Source organism: Nerophis lumbriciformis, linkage group LG08 (assembly GCF_033978685.3).
Source record: "Nerophis lumbriciformis linkage group LG08, RoL_Nlum_v2.1, whole genome shotgun sequence".
NCBI lineage: Eukaryota > Metazoa > Chordata > Actinopteri > Syngnathiformes > Syngnathidae > Nerophis > Nerophis lumbriciformis.
Window position 1 is genome coordinate 39,869,451 of NC_084555.2, and position 19,091 is coordinate 39,888,541.

The following is a 19,091-nucleotide window of genomic DNA, read 5'->3' on the forward strand; positions in this document are numbered from 1 at the left end:
CCGCCTCAGCTCCTTCTTCACCACAACGGATCGATACAGCGTCCGCATCACTGAAGACGCCGCACCGATCCGCCTGTCGATCTCCCGATCCACTCTTCCCTCACTCGTGAACAAGACTCCGAGGTACTTGAACTCCTCCAATGGGCTCACCACCCATAGCAGGGGCCATAGAGGTCGGGTGCAGTGTGAGCTGGGCGGCAGCCGAAGGCAGGGCACTCGGCGGTCCGATCCTTGGCGTGTCACTGTGCTGCCCATTTTAAATGATAATGGGAATACAAAAAAAAACCCTGTTTTACCTCCAACTATATGCACTGGCAGTGAGACGATACGTGCTGCAGCCTTTCGTGCAGATGGCAGTTTGGTTCTTGGTCAGTGCCTTAACACCCAAACCTTGAAGCTCTCCATTGGTGGTCCCAAGTCCGGGAAAATGGAAAAAGGGTCACGTCAGAAAAATGTAAAATCTAATCCACGTGATAGTCAAAAGTGAAAGACAACCATGACCGCTACGTCAAATAATATCTTTGACACAGTCGATCGTTACGATGCTTCAGTAATATCACTTCTTTTCTTCCATCAATTTTAGTTCACAGAAGCAGAATTTGGCTTAACTTGTCTGACCAGCTTCACCTCCCACTCACGCACGATACCCTGCCCTTCTGCCTCCCTCCCTCCCTCCATCCTTCCTTCTATTCTCACATGCACTGTGTGCTTTGGAGCTGCATGCTCACTGTCCCGAAACATGATGAACCATTCGCCCCTGTGGGAATTCTTTCTCCTGGCAACGAGCTAGCGTCAGCTCTCTTTTGTGTCCTTCAGCCACACGCAATCACATCTGCAGCGGCAGCAGCAGCAACAGAAGAAGAAGAAGATGCTACAGCCAGACAACGCCAGGGAAAGTTCTCCTTTGAGTCCACATTGAACAACTTACGGATTGTTCTGCTGCATCCAGTCATGGTCCGCCGCCCTCCTGCCTTCAGTCGCATTCTTCTTCTCATCTCTGACTCTGTGCTGATGCTTGGAGCCACACTTGACCCCCAGAGGACCTCCCAGGCAAAACAAAGGGATTAACGCTCAACTTTCTTAGGGTGCCCTCACTGTGAGTATGCTTTTTTTTCTTGTAATCTTCTTTGTGTGTCATAGTCTCGGGCGAACTCGAAGGTGATTAATAATAAACTTGATGATGACTGCTCAAAGGCTTTGACCTGGATTTCACAGGAAATAGCAGATTTCACAGGAAATAGCAGCACAAGTGCATGTCTGAGAGGTCTCAGTATGTATTTTTAATGTGCACTTTTACCTCATTGAATGCTGACGGAAACGTGAGGGTGTGTGTGTGTGTGTGTGTGTGTGTGTGTGTGTGTGTGTGTGTGTGTGAGTGTGTGTGTGTGCGTGTGTTCACCTGCTCCACTGGAACACTTGATTAAAAGTGCATACATAGCAAAACGTGGAGAAATACATTACATGCATGTGTTTTAAATGCATGCAGAAAAAGATTACTCTTCGTAGTTAATGTTAATTAAATTTGCTTCAAAGCCCCCAACTAATTGAAAATGACAAAACACACAAGGATTAAGCAATAGCGCCTGATTTAAGAAAGTCCCTTCAGCCCTCGCGGATCATTTTGCACCAAATAAAAGCTGTTTCTAATCCAAACATTAAAGAATTGCAAATGCCATTTTTGAGCGTTTCAGTAAGAAGTCTACCTGCAGTGGCTGTTTGCGCCATCAGCGAAATAACATTTTCAGAAGATGTCCTGGAATTATGCCTATGTAATATGAGCCTGCAAGGAAGAAGGTTGTTCATACAGTATATGCATGTTGTGAGGCAGAAACACAAAAGCCAGAGGCACGCGTGTGCACACACAGACACACACGTAGAAAGTGACTCACAGCAGATTGTTATTGCAATGATCAGGCACATTAAGGTATAGACCGACATTGGAACTCAACTATTCCCTGGGGCGCTTGCTAAAACTGTACATTAAAGACTTTACATTGTTTTTAAACACAAGAGATTGTACTTGCATTAAATGCTAAGAGTAAAAACCTTAAATTAGAATTCATAACTGAAATATTGGTTTTGAAACAGAACTGACTCAGGTCCTCTCTTTAGGCCAGGCCTGGGCAATTATTTTGACTACGGGGCCAAATTTAGAGAAAAAAATGTGCCTGGGGGCCGTCATATCTATTTTTAGGAACACTAATACAAAACCTCACAATAATGTCTGATTGAATGCTGAAAACGTTATGACAGACCGCCTTAAAAAACGGAATGGAATTATAATTTTTTTACTGAATGAGACACCCAGAATGTACATGAAAATAAAGAATGTGGGATTTACAATAGGGATGTCCGATAATAGCTTTTTGGCGATATCCGATATTCCGATATTGTCCAACACTTTAATTACCGATACCGATATCAACCGATATTGATATATGCAGTCGTGGAATTAACACATTATTATGCCTAATTTGGACAACCAGGTATGGTGAAGATAAGGTCCTTTAAAAAAAAAAAAAATACAATAAGATAAATAAATTAAAAACATTTTCTTGAATAAAAAAGAAAGTAAAACAATATAAAAACAGTTACATAGAAACTAGTAATGAATGAAAATGAGTAAAATTAACTGTTAAAGGTTAGTACTATTAGTGGACCAGCAGCACGCCCAATCATGTGTGCTTACGGACTGTATCCCTTGCAGACTGTATTGATATATATTGATATATAATGTAGGAACCAGAATATTAATAACAGAAAGAAACAACCCTTTTGTGTATGAATGAGTGGGCGAGGGAGGTTTTTTGGGTTGGTGCACTAATTGTAAGTGTATCTTGTGTTTTTTATGTTGATTTAATAAAAAAAAACAAAAAACAAAAACAAAACAAAAACAATACCCACCCACACTGCTTGGTGCCTCGTCTGAGCTGCTGTGACTTAGATGACCATAGTAACTAGTATATCATGCAAAAGCACAGATTCCAACCATTTAAATACTTTGTATAGTTCAAAACTTACGGTCATTTGAAAACATCACTGCACATCACAATGGCAGCTACAACTTCCATCTTAACCCTTGTGTAATGATCATATTGTTGTTACTCAGCCAGCGTTTGTGGGTCTGATGGATGCCTCACAATCAAACACTTTTATGTTAAAATACTGAACAGATGTTTATTGGGATTAGGTAAACATCTGTTCAGTATTTCAACATAAAAGTGTTTGATTGTGAGGCATTAAAAGCCACAAAATGCAACGAGTCCATGAGACCCACAAACGCTAGCTGGGTAACAACAATATGAACGTTGCACGGAAGATTTCTCTGCCAGTTTCTGCATCCCACAGGGATTCTTCTTTTGTGTTTCTGCACCTGTGGTTCCCACACAAGGTCGCAACATTGTTTGTCAACACTGTCTGCTCTCATTTTCTCGGACATTTCACCCTCTGATGTTCTGTGTACCTACACTCTGTCCTCCTCCTGTCTAGGCCTGCTGTGTGTGTGTGTGTGTGTGTGTGTGTGTGTGGTACACAGAACATCAAAATCCACACTTCTATTAGCCCCGGACATCTTATATGTAATCTAAATGTGTAGGGGGGGTGTATGGTGTGTGGTCATTAAATATGTATTCTGATATATGTTCTTCACAGAAAATGAGCCAAAGTCAGTGAGTCTCAGTTTGAAAAATTAATTAATTTTTCATTTTTCTTTTAATAAAAAATTAAAACGGGTCCCACAGACCCGAACACCACACAAGGGTTAAAGATCTAAAAAAAATATCTGGGAATGTCCGGCGGGCCAGATTGAAAAACCTTAAGGGCCGCATGTGGCCCCCGGGCCTTAATTTGCCCAGGCCCCCTTTAGGCAAACGAAAACATTAAAAGACAAATGCAGAGAATCCAAAAATGTAACACCTTCTGAATTGTTTTGCAAATATTTTTTTTTTATTACTCACCAGTTATGAAAAACATTTTATCTTAAAAAACATAGAGAAGACAACATGCATTAGCGGTTCTCTTCAGTGGTTCTCAAACTTTTTTCTCCAAGTGCCACCTCAGAAAACTCTTGGCTCTCCAAGTAGCACCACAATGACTAACATTAAAATACAGTAGCGTAGTTTTGACACAAAGTTTGACTAGTGAGACTGTTTGAATATAGGAAAATAAAACCCTGTAATTGAATAATGATAAATAAAGACAAAATAAATGCATATGAATAAACATTATACTCAAAATAAATATCAAAATAGAGATTTTAAAGATTCATTCAAAATCTACATTAAATAAAACTGTAATGTACTTAAATGTGAAGTAAAAAAAATACTGTAATGGAAAAAAGAAAATCAAAATGAAGCTGCAGTTCTTGTTGTTTCCTAACTTCAGCGGCTGTTTTCGGAAATATCCCAATACAAACAATATTTAATTAAGTGATTCTTTGGCATACCACTAGATTAAGTCCCCGAACCACAAGTGGTATGGGTACCACAGTTTGAAAATCCCCACATTCCAGGCTTAATTGATGGAATGCATTCATCCATCCATCCATTTTCTACCGCTTGTCCTTTTCGCGGTGCATTTTAAAGAAAATATGAACAAAAAAATATTTTTACAGAAATACACATATTTTAATGACCTTTAACAATGTCTTTGCATATTTTAACTAGGGCTCTAAAACGATCTAAATATTTAATTGCGATTAATCACATTTTGTCCATAGTTGACTCATGATTTATTTCAATAGACATTTTTCAAATCCCATTTGGTGTTCCTTTTTAAAATGTACACCCAACATGGGACTGGGCAATTTGTTTGATTTATGTAAATATATATTTTTAACAGCTCAACACACACACACACACACACACACACACACACACACACACACACACACACACACACACACACACACACACACACACACACACACACACACACACACACACACACACATTTTCCATTTGGGGGTGTAAACCAGTCCTTTAGTGCTCTCTCTCTCTGCCGTTATGGAATACATATTTTATTACCTTTTCCCTACTAATTCTTACATTCGTCACTTGTTTGCTCTGTCAGTCTGGGCTCCGGCGTAGTTGTACAGTACGTGCATCAAGTTAACGCGCTAACGACGTACCGGCACTATTTTATTTTTCTATATTGTGGGGACAAAAAAGCAAACCCAAATAGGCACATTCAAAAATAAGCCCCCAAAAAACACAACCCGTGATTGAAACTTTGCAAGGGACTGTAGAAAAAAAGTCGCCTGTAAAATGCGGACTTGGCAACACCGCTGCTGCTGGAAACTCTGCTGATAACTCAACCCACAGCAACAACTTTAGTCATGTGGAGAGAGAGACCTGCCGGGCTTCCAAGCTGAACTTGCCATTTTCTTTGTCAAGTTCTGTTCTCTTTTCCTTCCTGTGACTCAACATCAGCCAGATGTCCACTGCTACGGTATGAACACACAGGATGCATGCTAATTACACGATAAAAAAAATAGCGCTGTTAGAGGAAACTTTCATTAACTGGTAGCCTTACTTTTGACATATTCCAACTAGGGCTGCAATAACTAATTGATTAAATCGATTAAAATCGATTATAAAAATAGTTGGCGATTAATTTAGTCATCGATTCGTTGGAACTATGCTATGCGCTTAATTTTTATTTTTTTTAAAATAAACCTTTATTTATAAACTGTAACATTTACAAACAGCTGAGAAACAATAATCAAAGTAAGTACAAAAACAGTACAAAACAGCGCCAGAGCGGCGCTGAGGCTACGTCTCATGAGGTGGAGGTAAGCTAGCCAATGATGTGTCATGTGCAGCTCACGTGACGCCGCCGTCTCCTTTGCGGAAACATTCGAAAAATGGCGCAGGAAAACAGTACGGATAGTTCAGCGGAGAAACATCTTGAGGTTATTGCTTCAATGGAGAAAAGTGTACGACCTAAGTCGTCAAAAGTGTGGGAACACTTCACTTTAAAGACTTCAAAGAAGAGCGTTTCCTGCAAAATGGCACGGAAGTACAACATTGCTTCAGGAGCACCTGAAAAGGAAACATGTTGGAGCCATGGATGAAGGGAAGAACTCACAGTACGTAACTTTTTAAGTCCATAGTGGCAACAGGCATTCATGAGTTCAGCTTTTTTGTGAGTAACGTTAACTTCATGCCTTTGTTGCAACGCGGGGCTGATAATGTGTCTCCGGCACATTTGACTTCGTTTTGAGAGAGAAAATGCACAGCTACCAATTTGGAAATAAACGTAACGGACAGAAATATCTCAGGTTGGTTTCATAATGGATCAATGTAGCCGGGCCCGATAAAGCTATATAAATGTATTTAGATTTGAGTGACGCTTTAGTATAACTAAACGTTATGAAGGTGCTGGAATATTTCATGCTATTATTCAGAGGCAGCCTAAAATGAATCCTTTATTATTCACAACAGAAACGTGTACAATATCTGATTCAGTTCTGATCTGATGAGTTACATTTCTGTGTTATTATTGGTGTATGCTGCACCCCTAATGTCCAGAACATGTTTTTTTTTCAATAAAATACTGGAAAGGATAGAAATGTAGTTTGTCTCTTTTATCCGATTATTAATCGATTAATCGAAGTAATAATCGACAGATTAATCGATTATCAAATTAATCGTTAGTTGCAGCCCTAATTCCAACACTGTTAAATATATTGCAAAAATATTGGGCCAAACTTAAACAATCGATGGACTAAATAGAAATAACAAAATATTTCTGCATTGTAATATCATCTATTTTCTAAGAACAAAAAAATTATTAATTTGCAGGTAAAAAGTTACTGCAGATGAAGTATTTGTAATGGGAATATCCGATATTGTCTTTTCAAAATAGGTTGTGACTCCGAGTGATTTTTACATTTAAAAAATGTACAGTTTGATACAGTATGTCAATATTATTTTTTAGGTCAATACCACCTAATAATATACACATTTCTCATTTTCAAAAACAACAAAATGGCAGCAATATTATGCATGACAGTCAAACTATAACCTGCAATGACGATAATGAATAATCACAATTTCCTCAACACACAAAATCAATACTCTGAAAAGTTACGTTATATTTCCATTAGTTGTAGTTGATGTCCACGTATTTTAGACCAGCAAGAGTCTCCTAGAATTAAAGGAATGGACAAATATTTTGCACGTCCCTCGGCCATTTTGTTTTCAAAGAAGGTCTTTGGGCTATTACAACAGCTGACTAATGGGTGGCAGTGTATGGCAAGACACACTAGCGTCTACTGGAGTGACTCATTCATGTAAGAGAAAACTGCATTGAACAGCTGTCCACTAGGATGCAAATACCACTCGCTAACAGCAAGTGCAAACTATAAAATGGCGCGCACTAATAGTGGGCGTGTGGCGTGATATCTTTTAAGACTGCGTGCACAGTTGAAAAGTGAATCAGACCGCCTTATTTAAATGAGGATTTTGCGTGTCTTTGTGTGTTCGTAGCTGTCACCATGGAGACACATTTACTGCACATTCATGTTATCATGCTCATCCTACCTGTGGCGTTTTGCCATATTTTTAAAACATGCATCAGACATGTTCCACTTTTTCTGGGTATTTTAAAAGCAGTCCTGCAGTGCATCTACAATGGAACTCACAATTTTAGCACGCCGAAGATGCACCCTGGGTGTGCCGGAATGTTACAGACTCAAGAGAATGCACGTTGCGAGACGTTTTTCGTCATGAAGTTGGTATGGTATGGTAAGTTGGTACTGTGTATGGAAAAACTAAGGCCGTTAAAAAAAAACACCAGCAGACACCAAAACTCATCAAATTCATTTGTTTTAAAGGGGTCATAGTATGATATTTTTTTCTACATTTCAAACACTTCCTTGTGGTCTACATAACCTGTAATGGTTGTTCTTTGGTTAAATATTGCATAGATTATGTTTCATAGCATCTTCTCCCTGCCAACCATGTTGTCATTTTCAGCGCTTCCATATAAGGTCTACTGACCAGTGACGTGCAGTCAGGGGAGGCAGGTGAAGCGGGGCCTCACGTGCCATCATGGAAAGAAAAAAAATGTAAAAAGAAAAATTTTTTTTTAATTGTTATATGTATCCAGTGATTATACTATAAAGTTATTTTCCATTTAACTTCACCAGTTTTAGATTATTTTTATTCAAAACCGCTGAATTTTCACATTTGCCGTTCAAATACTGAGAAGAGACTTGCGGTGAGTCAGCAGTCAGTTGAGGCACGTCACTCAGTTGAGCCTCACCATGGATTGCACAATGACTCGGCTAACTGCTGGCCTGCTGTGCAGTGAGACCGTATTGCTATATGAATTGTATTATACATTTCCATAGTTTAGTTAGCTGAGGTATATAATGTACAGTGTATTTTGTCAACAACTGTATGTGTGTAACGTATTTCTTGTGCTGAGCAATCATAAAACAGCTGCGAAGACGCACTGGCTGAGGCTCACAGTAATCCCGCCTCCCGGTGGTAGAGGGCGGTACTGATCCCAGAGATAATTCTTGCGACTACTCGGCTGCAGAAGAAGTGACAACAAGCAGCAACAGTTAGCAGCGATCGTTTATTTTTTCCTTTCGCCTGGACGTTTAACATGGAGGATTACATATCTAAAATAAAACAGAAGCAGGAGGTAATAATTAAAGGAAGATCTCCATCGAGACAGAGAGACTTTTAAAACTGAAGAAAGATAAGGAAGACTTCTATAAACAAGTTATCTATGCTTTTGTTCAAAAGGAGCTGCGCATGGACTTCATTTATAAGTAAAGGTACGACCATAATAACGTTTTTTTTAATTAAATGTGCTTTTTTGTGTGCTACAGTTTGTATGTGTAAAGTTAAAGTTAAGTTAAAGTACCAATGATTGTCACACACACTAGGTGTGGTGAAATTTGTCCTCTGCATTCGACCCATCCCCTTGATCACCCCCTGGGAGGTGAGGGGAGCAGTAGGCAGCAGCGGCGCCACGCCCGGGAATAATTTTTGGTGATTTAACCCCCAATTCCAACCCTTGATGCTGAGTGCCAAGCAGGGAAGAATGCTGGTATGAGCTTTTAAACATAACCCGTTAACTGCTGCCAATCAAATGGTGAATAAGATACTCTTTAGGGTTCATATGTTTGTAAATCTGACTGTGATGAAGTCAGTGCCTCACCAGTCATGAACCTCACCGCACGTCACATACACTACTTTGTATTAGAAATGGCAACAGCAGAGGATGCATGTGCATGTACGAGCCAGTCTGCCCCCAAAAAAGAGGACGGAGAAAATGAAGGAGCTTATTGACTATAACATCGGACTACAATGGCGGACTCGCGCAAAGCTCTTGGGGTAAAACTTTACCTTATATGGAAATATCCTCTGATGGCACATGTTGGAAAAACATCATAAATTGGGCACATTTTGTTTGGAGGAAGTATGAAGGAAGACAAGCTTGTTTTAGAACAATTCCCACATGCCGACATGGTTTGATTTAAAATGTTATAGACGTATGCAGATATAAAATACACAAAGCAGGTACCAATAAGTTAGAACAGCTGGGTTTGCACAACAGGTCCTCTTTAAGTCATCCAGCAGGTATACCATTGTAAAATGTTATTGCTGAATAGACGATATGTCGAATATTTTCATTTTTGACAGCCCATATATGTTGACATGTGTAGGACGGCGCTGCGGCATGATCACCTCTTATCTCACAGCTACTTCTGCGAAACTGTCTGTTTGAATGTCCTATCTAGACCAGTGGTTCTTAACCTTGTTGGAGGTACCGAACCCCACCAGTTTCATATGTGCATCCACCGAACCCTTCATTAGTGAAAAATAAAAAATTTTCAAATTCAAGACAAAGTTACATGTTTTTTTTACTGGTGCACAAAATGAACCATGCATGAACATCACCTTGTTCAAAGAACAAAACCAACACAGTGCATGAACTCACAACAAATTACACACCTGCAAATTAGATGGAAATTTAGAGGGAACATTCTTTGGGGGTATCCATACTAACGCCGATAGGGAGACGTTTTTATTTACACGATGAGTCGGGTGTGTTTTGACCTCCGCGGCGGAGGCTCCGCCGAACCCCTGAGGCCGACTCACCGATCTCCTAGGGTTCGATCGAACCCAGGTTAAGAAACACTGTTCTAGAAGTACTATATATACGCAAAACAGCGTGCGCAGAACAGTTTTAGACTTGCTAAACATTCACATTTGCATTTTTTCTTTCCAGAAGTGTGGCTGTTCTGATGATCAGCGTATGCTTAATGTAACCATGTGATGTTCTATAAAGCATGTGTGAAACAAAAAGATCACACCATTCTTTCATGGAAGTAACAGCTCTCCATTGACCAATCAACATGCCACCCTTCACTCAGCAAATCAACCTCTTCCTACAAATAAACACTTATGTAGAGGAGCTATAGAGTGAAATTACTGCCAAAATGCCCCCCCCGCCCCAAAAAAAATTTCTCACGCCCAATTAATCGCAAGTGTTAAAACAATTTTCTTCAAGTTAAAACTTTTGTCAGTAATATTCCACCCTGCGCGATCCACACACTTGACACAAACTCAAGCTGTAAGTTAACCTTTAAATCGCCCCTCTCCTTTGTCCGCCATTTTTTAAATTGAAGAACTTTGTTTAATTTTTACTTGCAAATCGTTGTTCTACTTGCAGAATAGTTTGCAAATCGTTGGGCGTTAGTAAAAACATTTTTGTGTGATTGTGGAGTTTTGGCAGTAATTTCACTCCATAAGTAACACTTTAGATTTAATATTGCATGCTCCTGTATACAAACATTTATGAGGTTTCTATGCAGGACCACCTATGCAGTGGTCGAAGCGCTTCTCAGGTGCAAGTCCACATCGCCATGGATCAGTGGACTGGCTGCAGCGTGCAGTAAGCACCGTGCCAAACACCTCAGGGCTTCTTTGTGTATCACACATGCATGCACACACACAGACACACACTGCACTGACTTGCCTTTATCTAATCTCCACTTCTTCTTAGTTTATAAAAGTGTGTAATTTCTTGTCCAAAATACACGTATGATTATTCTGCCTAGTGATAGGAGCAATGTGATGCCTTCAAGAGCTGCAGGAATCCATCACTTTAGCGTGACTTTGAAAGGAAATTACCCATTACTTATGCATATGGTGCTAATGCAATATTTAGGGGTATACTTTCAGGATGTCATAGGAGTGAATGTTTTTCTTGCAAGGGTAAAACCAACCATTTATGAATAATAATAATGTTCATATTAACTAAACATTAATTACTATTATTATTATTAGTAGTGTGCTGACATTTATAAGAAAGTATTTACTCCATAAACATTCACATACAGCAGCGTGAGTGCATTTGTGGCAATTTTTCAGTAGTTTGTCAAGCAGACACAGCAATAGGAAATAACATTAGCTTATCATTTGGCTTATGGTTTGGATATTCGGCTGCATAAATAAATATGTTGTAAGCCTAATAGTGCTAGTTTTGGACACATTTTACAGTGTCTTGCCTTTTTCTGCCATATTTCCTTGTCCTTTCTCAGGCATGTGGGGCAGCAGATGTGGTGGTGCACAAGCACAGTGCTACCTCAAATTAAGAGTGCCCCAACTTAAGAGTGTTTTGAGATAAGAGTTCTCGCTCGGCTAATTGCTTGCTTTAAAAGTGAAAATTTTAGTTGCAAGCTTGGCGTTGAGTTACAAATGTTACAGTGAACCTTCAAAAATCCACCCAAAACATCTGGCCTTACTCGTTAGCATTAACTTATAGCTGGAGCTCGACATATTTTATTTTTTCAACCGTGGAAAGGAAGAAAGTGAGTGTTAAGGCAACATTGATTTGAGATACAAGTGTTTTGAGTTAAGAGCTCTTCACGGAACCAATTTAGCTCGTAAGTCAAGCTACTACTGTGGTCAGTAAAGGTTTGATACCAGGCCAGTCAGCCGTGCCAGCCATAGGCTGGAAGCTGTATATTTTATTTCGGTTTTGGGTTTTTTACATGGGAATGGCCAACACACTATTATTCCTATCTCAATTTGCCAACCATACAGTTCAACCAATCCAATCAATGAATGAAGGCAACGTACTGGCCAATTACAGGTGGTGGGGGCTGGTCACTGAGTCATACTCATGAGAGGTGTTGCGCACAACCAGTCTTCCTCTCTGTGAATAAAACCCACTGGTCAATCCCAAGTTCTTTTGGATGACATATATGTTGAGTAAAAAGGACCCCAGAGACAGAATGGCACAATACTAAGTTTTACTGAAGCTTCAGGAGACCAGCCCTCACAATGCAACCATAGCGTCAGCAAGCGAGGTCTAAATTCAAACAAAAAGAGTCAGCTTATGTAGAGTGAAAATAGCCCCTCTCGCCCAGAAAGGAGCACAGCTGCTTCTTCAAGAAACTGGCCAAAACAGCTCGGTGAGCCGACAAACAGGAGCCCTTAAGACAAAACAAAGAGTTTACTAGCGGACATAAGATAAAAACAAGGAGGTCACGAGAAGACACACTACATGGAAAAATACTATCTGATTTAAACATGATTACGGATTAAGAAAGAACGCTTAAAATATGTCATTGTCACAGAGGGTACACTGCTAGTCCTTGACGTTCATGGTCGCAGTTGCTCATAGAGTCGCTCGTTAGCTATAGTGTTCGGTATGGAAATCCGTAATTTTTTTCCAAAGAAATATGTGGACAAGTGATAACGCTAAGTCGCTAACGGGAGCAGGCAGGAAGCAGCGCCATTCACATCTACTGGAAACTTAGGCACTGAAGTCAACAGTAGCACTGGAGTAAACGTCCATGCTAGGAGAAGTAGCTACATCTGCTAGGGACACTCGGACATTGTTTTAAGAAGGTCCACAAACTCCACCTGCCAGTCGACTAAAAGTGGTTAAATCTTTCTATTTGTCTTTCTATCTTTCTCTCACACACACACACACACACACACACACACACACACACACACACACACACACACACAAACTTTGGTTACTCGTTCTCCAAAAAAAATATTTATTGAACGTATTATCGAATGCATTTTTTATTAATATGGATTATGTTTCTATCGCGATATACTGTATATTGATATGTTTTTTTGCCCATCCCTACTATCAAATTGACTTGTGTTTTCCTACGTGCAAAGCTTTAGTGTTTATAGTTTTATCACTTTTTCGGGCAAAAGAAAGAAAAGAAAAGACGGCATCCTGGCGATAGCAACACACCGACGTCTATAAACTACTTCTTGCCATTGCAACTGCATGCAAAGTCTACTTACACTAGTGGTTAGAGTGTCCGCCCAGCGATCGGTAGGTTGTGAGTTCAAACCCTGGCCGAGTCATACCAAAGACTATAAAAATGGGACCCATTACCTCCCTGCTTGGCACTCAGCATCAAGGGTTGAAATTGGGGGTTAAATCACCAAAAATTATTCCCGGGCGCGGCCACCGCTGCTGCCCACTGCTCTCCTCACCTCCCAGGGGGTGATCAAGGGTGATGGGTCAAATGCAGAAAATAATTTCGCCACACCTAGTGTGTGTGTGACAATCATTGGTACTTTAACTTTAACTTTAACATTCAAACACACACACTTAAGTACCACACATTGGTACCATCCTGGGAATTGATATTGGTACGGAATTGATTCATATGTAAAAGGAATTGATTCATATGTAAAAGGATATTAAAGGGCATATAAATTCTGCCTGGCAATGTATCACACAAGTGAAATGCCAAATCTCAAACATTGATGGACATTGAATATAGATTTGAAGCGACTTGTGCATATGTACCCCCCTATGCAACTGGCTGCTTGACTTCCTCAGACAGACCACAGTCTGTGAGAGTGGGCAACAACACCTCCAGTGCCATCTCCCTGAGCACCGGCTCCCCCCAGGGCTGCGTCCTGAGTCCGCTGCTGTTCACGTTGATGACCCATGACTGCTGCGCCAGGTCCACTACTAACCACATTGTGAAGTATGCGGACGACACGACAGTAGTGGGCCTCATCCGTGACAACAACGACATGGACTACAGGGAGGAGGTGAAACATCTGGTTGACTGCTGCAACAAGACCACGGAGATCATCGTTGACTTCAGGAAGCACCAGTCCAGCCACGCTCCACTCTACATCAACGGCACAGCGGTGGAGATAGTAAGCAGCACCAAGTTACTGACAATATAACCTGGTCCCTACACACCGGAGCTCTTGTAAAAAGAGCTCAGCAGCGCATGCACTTTTTGCGTCGGATGAAAAGAGCACAGCTCCCTCCCCCCATTCTCAGCACATTCTACAGAGGCAATATAGAGAGCCTGCTGACCAACAGCATCTCTGTCTGGACTGGTGCCTGCAATGCCTCAGACTGGAAGTCTCTCCAGAGAGTGGTGAGGACGGCGGAAAAGATCATCAGGACTCCTCTTCCTCCTATCCAGGAGATCGCAAAAAGCCACTGCCTGACCAGGGCTCAGAAAATCTGCAAAGACTCCTCCCACCCCCACCAAGGACTGTTTTCACTGCTGGACTCTAGAAAGAAGTTCAGCAGCCTCCGTAGCAGAACCTCCAGGTTCTGTAACAGCTTCTTCCCTCAGGCCGTAAGACTCTTGAACGCATCATAATTAAATTATCCCCTCAACTCCCCACAAAATGGATTAACTCGCTGGAATAAAAAAGACAATATAACATACATCCATAAACGTGGACGCATGTGAAAAAGTGCAATATATTTATCTGTACAGTAATCTATTTATTTATTAATATATATATATATTTATATATATTTATTTATTTTATATATATATTTATATATTATTTATATATATTTATTTATTTATAAATGCACCTTATTGCTTTTTTATCCTGCACTACCATGAGCTTATGTAACAGAATTTCGTTCTTATCTGTGCTGTGAAGTTCAAATTTGAATGACAATAAAAAGGAAGTCTAAGTCTAGTCTGAGTCTAAGTCTATATAAAAGAGACATTTGAAACAGATAAAAGCATATCATTACTTTAGGTTGTCTAGTATGATGCCACGCATTTTTGTATTTCCACGAGGAAAATCCTTCTTGCGTGACGCTTGCCTCTCTGTGTGCCATACCTTGCCTGGCAGCCAGCATCCATCACCTTCTTTGCAGGCACATTCCTCCTGTGACCACCAAGTGAATTCCTACCATTAGAATTTAAAAGTGGAAATATGAAATCAGGAAGTGCATCGTCATCATCATCATCATCGTCATACACGACTGCGCTGTAAATCATTCATTCAGTCACAAAAATGATGACACACTGACTCATGAAACATCTTTCTGCAGCAACTTTTCTTTCACTCGACACATCCAAGCTGTCTTGAATGGGCTGCTAGTTGGCACAATATGTGGCAAATGATCACTGATGGCGGCTTGAATGGGGACATTGGCACCCATGTGACCTGGCACCCCTGCACTGTGTGCCCAATCATGCATCACTTCTGCTCCAATCATCATATCGTGAAGAATTTATGAAGCAAATGCTTTTACTGTAGGCCAAAAAAGCCATCATTCTCGCAAAAGTCATCACTACTAATTCTAATAACACGCCCTCATATGCGATTACTGGGGATTTGATTTGACTTTACCGTATCATACAGTACGCCTTTCCTCAAGCATCAGTGTGTGGGATTATGTGCACGCTATTATGGAAATTAAAAAGGCATGCAATTGACATGATTATGTTTGAGTGCCTATATTATGCCTTTATTACTTTTCATGATGTATTTTCATCAGGGAAATGAGGTGAGGTATAGAAATATCTCTCGAAATGATGCAATGCAATGCTACACCACTGCAAAAGTCAACATATGGTTACATTTATACATATCTGACAGTAAAACTGAGCATTGTTATTTTCTTATAGCTCTTGTATTAAATGTCAATGTAATGAATACAGACTAGATTTCTAAGTTTTCTCCTGTAAAGTTCCATTTTGCTGAGGAAAAAAAACAGTGTTATGATGAGAGATTGCAGCAATGTGATGTGAAATGTTGTACAACACGGTGAGGGACAATCCAATTCCTACTGAAGGACCCCTCTGGTGATTGGAATGTTATTTGTGTGAGCCTAAGGCGACTGCTGGAGCTGTCAAATGAATGCCGATGCACGAGGAAGTGGTTTGTCAGGTAGGAATGTTATGGCTAAAGCAGATCTCCTAAATAGGAGGGTCTCTTCTTTAAACGAAAAAAAAAAACCCCAATGTTAGACAAAGTAGCAGGACTCTTTGCAAAGAGGGGATTTGAGGTCAAAGAATTGTCTCTGGGGGAAGTCTGCCATCACGGCAAAAGATTAATGTCACTTGCTGTTAGATTGCTACATTTTTTAAGGATGTGTCAGCAATGTAAAATAAATATTTCAATGCTTCAGAGGTCACAGTAAAGATGCTGAGCTGTTAATCCATTAAAATCAAAGCAAGGTGCAAAACTCTGGGCCTGGTGAACTAAAATCTGAATACCACATTGTGTGCAAACTATAAAATTGTGCGTACTATTAATCTATCTACTATCTATACACGTCAACTATAATTACACATGCTATTTAGAACTGCTGCAGACCGCCTTATTTAAATGAGGTTTTTAGCGACTATGCAGCTTTAACCACGGAGACACTTCATCATTTGCTGCACATATCATGCACCTACCTGGTGGTTTGCTCTATTTTCCAACATGCGACCACGGAACGGCCACACATCCGTGGGCGTTGAGAAGGTGGACGCGAGTGGCGCCAGAACCTCAGCAGCCTTTTAGTCCTACGCCCAAATCCTGGGCGTCGCTGCTGTCTGCGCCAAGGCCGTCCATTAAATGTCCACTGAGGGAGTTGCGTGCGGGCGCCTGATAGCCGCTTGTGCAGCAGGCCAGCTAGAGGTCGCAGTGGTAACGAAGCTGGTGAGGGCGGCTCTGTGGGACGGCCCGCCGGAGACGAGGAAGACAGACGCACCTCTGCCACAGGAGCCAGCCGAGTTGCTTGCGCGGGGACCAGCCTTGGAGCAGGTGTTGGCGCGGGAACCAGCCTTGGAGCAGGTGCTGGCGCAGGGACCAGTTTTGGAGCAGGTGCTGGCGCGGTGACCAGCCTTGGAGCAGGTGCTGGTGCTCGGACCAGCCTTGTAGCAGGTGCTGGCATGGAGACCAGCCATGGAGCAGGTGCTGACTCTGAGACCAGCCGTGGAGCAGGGGCCGGAAGCAGCCACTGTGCAGGGGCCGAAAGCAGCCGTGGTGTAGGAGCAGGAAGCAGCCGTGGTGCAGGGGCCGTAAGCAGCTGTGATGCAGGGGCCGTAGGCAGCCGTGGTGCAGGGACCGGAAGAAGATGTGGGGCAGGGACCGGAAGCAGCGGTGGTGCTAAAGCAGGTGCTAGCCGTGGTGCTGGAGCAGGTGCTAGCCTTGATCTTGGCGGAGGTGGCCTGGCTGGAGGTTGCGGCTTGGCATGCCGTAGGACAGGTGGTGGTGGTTGAGCAGGAGGTTGTCGCTTGGCTGGGCGCAGCTGTGCCACCCCAACTAGCACAGCTATAAGCCCTAGCCCCCCGCTCAGGAAGCGGATACCAGACGCTTTCTGTGCAATCTGGAACCATCTTTAAGGATGGGAGGTGGTTGGACTCCTTCCTTCTTGATTGTCCAAAAAAGTCTATCTCCACTCCCCACAGGAGATCGTAAGGGAGAACAGGAAGAGAAAGTCTGTGCAGTGGGCGGAGCAATAGTCATTGGGGGGTGGGGTCAGAGTCATTGGGGGCGGAGCTTGAGTCCTGGAGGACAGGGACTAACCTGGTGAGCGAGTCTGTAAAAAATGTTCCTGATATTCCACTATAGTTGCCAGTATGTCCTTCGCGGGAGGCTAATAGAAAGAATTGCAAAAAACAAACCTCTTACTCTCTGACCTCATTACCAGTAGTTGGGGTGATGACATCAGAGGGCGCCAGCGGAGTGACGTCATCGGCGGTGGTATCCATCTTGCCTACAGCCCAGTCGGTTAAATGTTTGGCGAAGTGACTGATTGGATTACCAAACATCGGTAGCAAGGACGACCGGGCTGCTTGCGGCTTGCTTCAGTCCAGAGGAGGAGATTGCAGGATTGGCGCGTCCTGACCGCGAGTCAAAGCCTTCTTGGATGGCTTCCGTCTTCGCTGGCGTGTCTGGTACGGCGGTGTGGCGGTGAGTCGATGGGGACCAGCTAACCTCTGGGGCCACACATCATGTACTCCCTCTAATTGGGCGAATTACATCGCTCTTAGCACTTTCCACATACTTTCATCAACCTCCTTGAAGCCCGTTGCGGGAGAACCGTAAGCTGGCTTCCTTCTATCACGGTCGGGTCGCATCTTACTGCGGGGGTCATTCTCCCAGGATGCAGACGGGAAACTCCGAACGAAGCGTGCAGGTAGGATATGATTTAATGCCCATAAATCATTCCATGCAATACAAACATTCAGGAAACAAACAAAAGGGACGCGTGCCAAACGAAACTTAGCACAGGAACCAAAAGCCTAGAAGCAGGAATTCATCCAACGTAACTTGTTGCGTACTACAAATAAGGAAGTCAGCCCGAGCGTGGCAAGAAACGGGAATAAGTAGCTCTCTGATTAGTGCCCGACAGCAGGTGAGCATCCCAGACACTAATCAGAGGCAGGTGATACTAATTTGCATCCATGGCAACTAAAACAAACCCAGGGGTGCTGAAAACAGAATTTAGGTAGTGGAACTAATAGAACAAAGCATGATCCGGGCAACGGACCATGACAATTTTTGCTTTTTTATTTTACATTCTTACTGTTGTTTTTTTATCCACAAATATGCTGTGGGCCAACAAAGCTTGAGCTGCTGGCCACACTTTGGACACCCCTTTTTAAACAATGTTTTTTGCATGGTCAGATGAATCTCAAGTTTAAAAGACAAAATTTAAAAATCTATATGTTTAGGAAGATAAATAAAGTATTTTGATAATGCACATTATTTCCAGGATTTCACGGGCCACGTAAAATGATGTGGCGGGCCAGATCTGGCACCCGTGCCCTGAGTTTGACATTAGCTCTATGTGAAAAAACGAGTACCATT

The 19,091-nt window shown here is 41.9% G+C and overlaps 1 protein-coding gene across 1 annotated transcript in view; it reads left to right on the top strand.

The window, feature by feature from the left end:
• Window positions 1–828: 828 nt before the first annotated feature.
• chrm5a (cholinergic receptor, muscarinic 5a) overlaps window positions 829–19,091 on the top strand; it is a 45,120-nt gene continuing 26,857 nt past the window's right edge. Inside the window, exon 1 of the mRNA XM_061968926.2 lies at window positions 829–1,096. The gene's annotated coding sequence lies outside the window, so the exon portion shown is untranslated. The remainder of the gene's footprint in view (window positions 1,097–19,091) is intronic.